The sequence below is a fragment of the Ranitomeya variabilis genome, chromosome 3 (genome assembly GCF_051348905.1).
Source record: "Ranitomeya variabilis isolate aRanVar5 chromosome 3, aRanVar5.hap1, whole genome shotgun sequence".
NCBI lineage: Eukaryota > Metazoa > Chordata > Amphibia > Anura > Dendrobatidae > Ranitomeya > Ranitomeya variabilis.
In genome coordinates, this window is record NC_135234.1 from 643,074,310 (window position 1) to 643,084,747 (window position 10,438).

Sequence of the window (10,438 nt, forward strand, 5' to 3'; positions counted from 1 at the left end):
GCAGTCAGAGGAAAAGTATAATAGAAACACATCCACTTCTGCATTTTTTTGCCCACTCCTGGTTTTGGCTTACCAATAATGATGTAAAATACTCACCAAATACTTAACGTGTGCAAGTGGCCTTATAATCCACTGCAATTTGTTTGGTGTGCTTGCCATTCCCAATGCTTTGGGGCCTCCCCAAATTAAAACATTCCACCTACACTGCCACGTCCACTTCCTCCTCAATCTTCTCCTCCACTTCGACCTCCACCTCCAGGTTTAAGATTGATATTTATTTATTTATTTTTATTATTAGTCACTTCCCTATCCACATTTGTTTACAGGGCAATTGTCCTGCACTTACCCCTATTTGGCTTCTTTCTGCAGCTTCCTAGCCATTACTACAACCATTTTACAGCACCAAAGTGTGGATCCCCATAGACTTTTATGGGGATCAGGTTCAAGTTCAGGTAGAGGTCTGGTATCTAAACCAAAGTTCGGTCGAACCTTCCGATTGTGAACATCCACGGGTCTGCACAACCCTAATTGTAACTGTTTAGTAATTCATCTATTGTGTCAAGTTGCATTGCTGAATTTACATACTTTGGTCTTGGTACTTTGGCATCTGGGTAGGCACTCTATGGTCTACAGCTACATAGCTTCATATGCAGTACCTATGAGACACAGTGTGTTCTGACACTTTTGAATAATAGAAAAGGTTATCTGTTCAGCAGTTTGTACAGCTCTTTTGTGGGATTAGCCCATATGGACTAGCTTTTCTATGTGTGTCAATGAGTTTTGGGATAGCAGCACGCTAAAAGCATGATGTGAATAACGAAGTTAGGTAAGAGGGACATGGAGATTGATGATTTTTAATGTAGTTTGGGGAAACTTTAAATGTCATATTGTGTCATTGTATTCTTTGTTCTAAAACACATGTTCCTCTCTGCAATATGAGGTTATCATGTATACTCCCTTTGCTGCAAGGTGCAGCTTTCTTTGTCTAAACCATGTATAAAAAGCCCCTGATACTGTTGTTCAGGGCCATTACATCGCCATTCTGATGCCGTGCCACACCATGGCCAGGCTAGGGCCAAACCATCGCCAGATATCCCAGCGTCACTTTGTCTTTCTGGACTCCTGTTCGTGCCTGCATGCTTTGTCTCTGACTTTTATGAAACTGTTCTGCTGTGAAATCTCAGAATAAACTACAGTCTTAGCTTGATAAAAGGATTGTCTACATATTCTTCCCGGCTCTTCCAGCTCTCAGTAAGGACTTTCTTACAAGCAGGTTTTTAGTTTGACTGGTAGAATCATAACAGGTAGGCACACACGGCTGTCAACGGCTTGTCTGATACAGACCCCTTGGGTCATTTTTTTTAAAACTTTGCACATTGTGCAATGGTGAAAATTGTACTCCCTATCTCTAGCAATTATAATAACTGCAAAATTTATTGTGAGGTCCCCAGCACGATCTCTTTCAGCATGTATTTGGTTGCCTGATGTTGATTTTGGGTCTGTACTTGGACATTTTGGAACATCAATGAATTAATATGCTGCACACACTTCTTCAGGTTTCAGCCTTTCACAGAATAATAATGAGTAATGAAACATGCTCTATAAATATGCTGCTTTTTCAAAAATCTTAACCACACATCCTTTTTAAAGGGAAATTCTGCAAAATACCTCTGTTATCATACACCATATACTGCTCACATATGCAGCATCCCATTTGGTGGGTGGAATGCCTGTGTAAAGAATCTGTCTGAAACCACTGGCCCTTCCCCTGTGTTACGGCCTTCACAATCTTCTGTCCAGGAAGCAGGTGCTGATGCCTCCATTCCACAACCTGCAGTGTGCACAGACAACAGTCAGCAATCACATCCAGCTCATTGTCCCAGCGCAGCATTCAGTTGTTCCTTGTCAGCATATATGTCAGTTCACAAATTGTTTGTTAGATAGGGCATACATATTTGTTACCACTTTACATATCCTGTAATTGCTCCATTATTGCCCAAAATCATGCAATGGATACATTCTGCCTGGTTGTGAGGTTTCCATAAGAAGTGCGTAGGCTTGGGAAGATTGATCTGTCCCTTGAGCATGCTGCTTCCAAGTAAAATGAGGCTTGTACTTGTTCCTGACATGGGTTTCAGGCCTGACAGACTGACCACAATACAGGCCCTCTCTTGCATACACAGTATTCGGAATTTTATTCTAATGCTTTTGTGTCTGGTAGAATCCAATGTACTGTCATTGAGCATACAGATCCCCCAACTCCTGTATTATATTCACCTTAAAGTGGCTTCACCTGCTATGACAGTGGCTCCATTGGGATCCGGTGGCCAAAATGAACTGTGGACATCACTAAACACTAGTGTTGAGCATTCCGATACCGCAAGTATCGGGTATCGGCCGATACTTGCGGGTATCGGAATTCCGATACCGAGATCCGATACTTTTGTGGTATCGGGTATCGGTATCGAAACATCATTAATGTGTAAAATTAGGAATTAAAATAAAAAATATTGCTATACTCACCTCTCCGACGCAGCCTGGACCTTACCGAGGGAACCGGGAGCCTTCTTTGCTTAAAATGCGCGCTTTTACTTCCTTCCGTGACGTCACGGCTTGTGATTGGTCGCGTGCCGCCCATGTGGCCGCGACGCGACCATTCACAGCAAGCCGTGACGTAATTTTCAGGTCCTCAATGCCTAATTCTAGGCATTCAGGAATTTAAAATTACGTTCCGGCTTGTGATTGGTCGCGTCGCGGTCACATGGGCGACGCGACCAATCGCAAGCCGTGACGTCACGGGAGGCAGGAGACGCGCGGATTTTTAAAATTACATCACGGCTTGTGATTGGTTGCGTGCCGCCCATGTGACCGCGACGCGACCAATCACAGCAAGCCGTGACGTAATTTCAGGTCCTCAATGCAGAAATAGGCATCAGGACCTGAAATTACGTCACGGCTTGCTGTGATTGGTCGCGTCGCGGTCACATGGGCGGCACGCAACCAATCACAAGCCGTGACGTAATTTTAAAAATGCGCGTGTCTCCTGCCTCCCGTGACGTCACGGCTTGTGATTGGTCGCGTCGCCCATGTGACCGCGACGCGACCAATCACAAGCCGGAACATAATTTTAAATTCCTGAATGCCTAGAATTAGGCATTGAGGACCTTAAAATTACGTCACGGCTTGCTGTGATTGGTCGCGTCGCGGCCACATGGGCGGCACGCGACCAATCACAAGCCGTGACGTCACGGAAGGAAGTAAAAGCGCGCATTTTAAGCAAAGAACGCTGCCGGTTCCCTCGGTGAGGTCCAGGCTGCGTCAGAGAGGTGAGTATAGCAATATTTTTTATTTTAATTCTTTATTTTACACATTAATATGGATCCCAGGGCCTGAAGGAGAGTTTCCTCTCCTTCAGACCCTGGGAACCATCAGGAATACCGTCCGATACTTGAGTCCCATTGACTTGTATTGGTATCGGGTATCGGTATCGGATTAGATCCGATACTTTGCCGGTGTCGGCCGATACTTTCCGATACCGATACTTTCAAGTATCGGACGGTATCGCTCAACACTACTAAACACAGGTTTCATGGCACCTGCTGGTCCTCTGAAAATGTGAAGCGATGGCTTCCTAATGACATGGCGGTGTATGTCATGGTGGTGGTGGGCAAAGCCCAAAATTCAAAAGTGATGGGGAATATGTATTCCACTATCTAGCTAACAATTTGGAATGAGGGAGGGACCTCCCAAATACAGGAGTGAGAGCCTTCCCAAATGTATGGTACAGGACCACCTGAGGACCGTTCCCAAACTCAGGTTTCACAGCACCTGCTGACCCTCTGAAAATGTGAAGCGAGGGTCAAATAATGACATGGCGGTGGATGTGGTGGTGGTGGCGGGCGAAGCCTAACATTCAAATGGGCATGTTTTAGCTAGCATTCTAAATTGATGGGGAATATGTATTCAACTATCAAGCTAACAATTTGGAATGAGGGAGGGACCTTCCAAATGTAGGAGTGAGAGCCCTCACAAATGTTAAAGGAAAAAATAAAGCCAAAATGCTCCTTGTGAACATATGCTAAAGGGGATATATATATATATATATATATATATATATATATATATATATATATATATATATATATATATATATATATATATATACACTCACCGGCCACTTTATTAGGTACACCATGCTAGTAACGGGTTGGACCCCCTTTTGCCTTCAGAACTGCCTCAATTCTTCGTGGCATAGATTCAACAAGGTGCTGGAAGCATTCCTCAGAGATTTTGGTCCATATTGACATGATGGCATCACACAGTTGCCGCAGATTTGTCGGCTGCACATCCCAAAGATGCTCCATACAAGGCAGGATGGATCCATGCTTTCATGTTGTTTACGCCAAATTCTGACCCTACCATCCGAATGTCGCAGCAGAAATCGAGACTCATCAGACCAAGCAACGTTTTTCCAATCTTCTACTGTCCAATTTCGATGAGCTTGTACAAATTGTAGCCTCAGTTTCCTGTTCTTAGCTGAAAGGAGTGGTACCCGGTGTGGTCTTCTGCTGCTGTAGCCCATCTGTCTCAAAGTTCGACGCACTGTGCGTTCAGAGATGCTCTTAGGCCTACCTTGGTTGTAACGAGTGGCGATTTGAGTCACTGTTGCCTTTCTATCAGCTCGAACCAGTCTGCCCATTCTCCTCTGACCTCTGGCATCAACAAGGCATTTCCGCCCACAGAACTGCCGCTCACTGGATTTTTTTTCTTTTTCGGACCATTCTCTGTAAACCCTAGAGATGGTTGTGCGTGAAAATCCCAGTAGATCAGCAGTTTCTGAAATACTCAGACCAGCCCTTCTGGCACCAACAACCATGCCACGTTCAAAGGCACTCAAATCACCTTTCTTCCCCATACTAATGCTCGGTTTGAACTGCAGGAGATTGTCTTGACCATGTCTACATGCCTAAATGCACTGAGTTGCCGCCATGTGATTGGCTGATTAGAAATTAAGTGTTAACAAGAAGTTGGACAGGTGTACCTAATAAAGTGGCCGGTGAGTGTATATATATATATATATATATATATATATATATATATATACACATATATTTCTTTTTGCCTTATATACAGTACATGTTATGAAAGAAAAATGTTTCTTAGCATTTTTCACTTTAAAAATTTTTTTAGGTTTGGTAGGTCTTCTTATAAATCTGTAAATCTGGTGCAAAAGTCTGACAACATTATTCCCAGATACCATATGTGAGTCAGAAAGGCATGCAGGCATCTTCTCCATGCTGTTCCTATTTAGTTTTAGCTCTTTCCCATCCATTTCAGCTTTTTTCTCATGCTCCCAGACCTGTTTGTTGGGTCCAGCAGAAAAATATTCAGCTTTTCCATTGACGTGCATTGGATTAAATATTCATGGATATTAGAAATGATTTGTGATGATTTTCCCAAATCTGAATATTTCACTATTAGCTCATCACTAGTATTGACTGTTATATGCTAGAGGGTCTGACCTCTCCTGTGGTTGTTGGACTACCTTGGCTCACTCTACACAAACCTGTGTTAGATTGGTAGACTTGGATGATGGTAAAGTGGAGTGAGTATTGTCAAGGACACTGCTTGGGCACCTAGTCTGTGCCTAAATATTTGGCTGATTTGGGGGATGTGTTTTTGGAGCAGGGGTGCCAAGAACTTCCTCCCCATCATTCTTCCTCCCCCAATCTGCCAAAGAGCGGGATATATAATATTTCTGGTCCAGAGAGGCACCATACATCTCCATCAGCAGAAAAATAAAAAAGTTATAGCTCTAAGAATAAAGCAATGCAAAAATAATATTTTTTTCTATAAAATAGTTTTTATTGTATAAAAGCGACAAAACATAAAACTATATAAATGAGGTGTCACTGTAATCGTACTGACCCGAAGAATAAAGCTGTTTTACCAATTTTACTACACACAGAACGATATAAAAAACAAAAAGCAGTTCCTGAATTGCTGGTTTTTGTTCATTCTGTCTCCCAAAAACCACAATAGAATGCATTCAAAAAATGTAATGTGCCCAAAAATGGTACCAATAAAAATGTCAGCTCGTACAGCAAAAAACAAGACTCGCATGGTACTGTCAGCCAAAATATAAAAATATTATAGCTTTCAAAATGTGGTGATGCAAAAACTAGTTTAATAATTTTAAATAAAAAGTGTCTTTTATTGTGTTACAGCAGCCAAACATAAAAAGCCACATAAATCTGGTATCGCTGTAATCGCACCGACTCGAAGAATAAAGTCACCTAATCACTTACACCGCAAGGGGAACGACGTAAAAAATAAAACCAATTCTTCCCCTACTGTTGATTTTTTCATTCTGTCTCCCAAAGATCGCAGTAAGGCTTGGCGCACATTTATCCTGCTCTCTGCACTGAGCGCTTACACTGGGGTTTCCAGTGAGGCAGATGGAGTCATTGTGGACACCATATGACCTGTGATCCTGCAGCGTCTGTCTTTTTAGGATTGCACAGTTGTGTGCACTTCTGAAAAGGAAGCCACTGAACAAAGGCCAGACGGAGTCCAAAGTAAATCTGCTGCCTCATTATAGTGAATTGATCATCATGTGTTTTTTTATGGCTTAACGTTATAAACTTCTGTGAACCACCTGTGGGTTCAAGGTGCTCAATACGCATTTAGATAATTTCCCTAAGGGGTGTCTAGTTTCCAAAATGGTGTCACTCCTGGGGGCATTTCCACTGTTTAGGCACATCAGGGGCTCTCCAATCACAACATGGCAACCACTAATTATTCCAGCAAATTTTATATTCAAAAAGTCAAATGGTGATCCTTCCCTTCAGAGCCCTGCCGTGTGCCCAACCAGTAGACTTCGCCCACATATGGGGTATCTTTATGCTCAGGAGAAATTGCACAACAAAATGTCTAATCCATTTTCTCCTGCTACCCGTGCGAAAGTAAAAAAAATAGGTCTAATGCAAATTTTTGGTGAAAGAAAAGTAAATGTTTATTTTTTTCTTCCATATTCCAAAAATTCCAGTGAAGCACCTGAAGGGTTAATAAACTTCTTGAATGTGATTTTGAGTACCTTTAGGGGTGCATTTTTTAGAATGGTGTCATTTTTGGGTATTTTCTGTCATATAGGCACCCCCAAAGTCACTTCAAATGTGATGCGGTCCCTAAAAAAAAAAGATTTTGCAAATCTTGTTGTAACAATTAGAAAATGATGGGCAAATTTTAACCCTTATCATAACAAAAAAAATTATTTCCAAAATTGTGCTGATGCAAAGTAGACATATGGAAAATGTTATTTATTAACTATTTTGTGCGATGACTCTCTGATTTAAGGACATAAAAATTAAAATTTTGAAAATTGCTAAATTTTCAAAATTTTCGCCAAATTTGTTTTTTAACAAATAAACACAAGACATATCAAAGAAATTTTACCACTATCATAAAGTACAATGTGTCATGAGAAAACTCTCAGAATCACTGGGATCCGTTGAAGTATTCTATAGTTATGACCTCATAAAGTGACAGTGGTCAGAATTGTAAAACTTGGCCTGGTCAGGAAGGTGAAACAGGCTTCGGGGTGGAGGGGTTAACTTTTTTGTTACATATACTGTAGGCCTGGGAGCAAGAACATTAAAGGTACCTTCACACTCAGCAACTTTACAACGAGAACGACAACGATCCGTGACGTTGCAGCGTCCTGGTTATCGATCTCATTGTGTTTGACACGCAGCAGCGATCTGGATCCCGCTGTGATATCGCTGGTCGGAGCTAGAAGTCCAGAACTTTATTTGGTCGTCAGGTTGGCGTGTATCGTCATGTTTGACATCAAAAGCAACGATGCCAGCAATGTATTACATGGAGCTAATGACCTGTAAGAACGATAAGTGAGTCACCGTTACGTCAGAGGATCGCTCCTGCATCGTTCTGGAGCTGCTGTGTTTGACGTCTCTACAGCGACCTAAACAGCGACGCTCCAGCGATCGGCTCGTTGTCTATATCGCTACAGCGTCGCTGAGTGTGACGGTACCTTAAGGCAGATGCCTTATTTCATTGTTTTCCTGGGGGTGGAGATAATTGTGAACTGTTTCCTATACTACAAAATGGGGTGGTTAATGCGTCTATATGCTCCAATCTTGAGAAAGAGGTTGCTGAGGCTCAGGAGGACACCCTGCTGCCTGTCCGTTAGGTAAACTTTTTGTACCTGTCAATCTCCATCTGAGAATTCTTAGTGAACATCATGATTCGACTTGGCCAGACATCCCGGTAATAAAGCCACCACAGATCTTCTTACTTGGCGTTTTTGGCAGATAGCAGTGTCTGTGCACGTTCTAAAACCTCTCATACTCATCCGTCAGGGTCTCTCCAACCACTGGCAATTCCCAGTAGACCTTGGTCTAATTTATCAGTCAATTTTATCACTGATCTACCAGTGTCGGCAGGTAATGCTGTAATTTTTTTGGTAGTGGACAGATTCAGTAAAATGTCTTGACTCTGTTGTTTGATGTCCCAGGACCAGGGGCTTCTTCCCAGTCCCTAACACTAGGGACCCCCTAGCTCACCCTCTGTTCTCCAGACTACTTCTGACGGTGTAGGCGCTGGGACCACATATCTTGCCTTAGTTCCTGAATCTGCCCTCAGCCCAGATTATATAGGAGATGGGAGCGGCTAACAATGAACAGTTGAGCCTTAATGCAGGAAAGCTTCCAGGAGCTCTAAACTGAACAGATTAACCCCTGCACTACTAATATAAACCTGCACCATTTAATGTGATGGTGAAGTGCTTTTAATCAGTGCAGGAGGATGAGAAATCAGACACTGTAATCTTCTGGCTACTGTCTGTCGTGGTAAACACCTGACAGCCAGTCATTGAAAGACCAGAAAGGATTTATCTCACTTCAGTTTATGTCCTTTACTGTTTACCTGTCTTCTGTTTCTTTAGTGAGTAGGAGGCATATCCCCTAACAGTGTGTGCTTAATCCTTTATTTTGCATGTCATGGTTTGTTTTACTCACTCTGAGATTTTTTCTATTTCAGCACACTTTCTCCTCTGTAGGTAATTTGCACTCAGCTCTGACCTCCAATTCTTTAGGAGGAACATGAATTGCTCAACGGCCTTTCAGGCAGCATACGCCCAAGTTGCAATCATCTAGTCTGTGGTTAGGGCTATCTCAGCTCACTCAGGAACCACTAGGGTCTACGAGGTCTGGATCGCTAGTCTGTACAGGAACGGGCAGGGTCAGTTGCAGTTTTTAGTGTGTTACCTGTTTTCTCAAGTGAGTTGCTACACTATCATAAGAGTATTTGTCCAATATTTTAGGGCTTTCTTTTGCTATTTCTATTGCTAAACTGTGAGCTTACTAGCCTAAATCATCCTAAAATGGCTGCTTCATTCCCTGCCTTGGCTTTAATAGGGGCTAAAACAGTCCCTCCTTATTGACTGCTTTATATCACGTGATATCAGAATTGCAAGGCATTAAGAGAATGCCCTTGCCTGAGTTATTTTAACTTTTTGTGGCTGAAGGAATCTTCTGCAATATGTAAAAAGGGGGAGGGCATTTTTTTTGTGATTCCTGCAAATCAAATCCCAAATTGTTCAAAATTACAAGGACATGCACAGTTCCTAAAATTCAACATTAATTTAATTTGCTTTGAATTCATATATTCATCTCTACTTATTATAATTGCTTGGTAATAGAAGCAATATGAGTTACTGCTTTTTGTAAACTTTTCATAAACTTCCGATAAGCCCTATAGTAACTTGTAGCAGCTAGTTAACATAGCCAAGTTAAACATAGTTAAGCAATAACATTTATACCAATAATAATATAAGAAATGACGTCATAATAATAATAACTACAATAATAATACCATTGGTCAGAATTAAGTTCCATCTATTGGCACAGCCCTCCACAGCAGTCAGGGTCTGTCATGTTTCCCCTTGGAAAACCAAATTTCCAACCCTGTCTTATAGTATTAAATGCTATTTTCTACTCCTTTCCTTCCCTGGTGCAGTGGTGCTTATTAAATGATAGGCTCTCTGAAATCAAGTTTCATAAACTAGCAATTCCCCAACAATCTCTAATCTAAGAAATGAGTAATAATGATATTTGTTTACAGTCATGTTTAATTACTCCACAATTAGTGTTGAGCATTCCGATACCGCAAGTATCGGGTATCGGCTGATATTTGCTGTATCGGAATTCCGATACCGAGATCTGATACTTTTGTGATATCGGGAATCGGTATCGAGATCGATATTAATGTGTAAAATAAAGAATAAAAATAAAAAATATTGATATACTCACCTCTCCGACGCAGCCTGGACCTTACCGATGTAACCGGCATCTTCCGTTCCTAAGAATGAGCGCTTGAAAGACCTTAGATGACGTCGCGGCTTGTGATTGGTCGCGTGGCT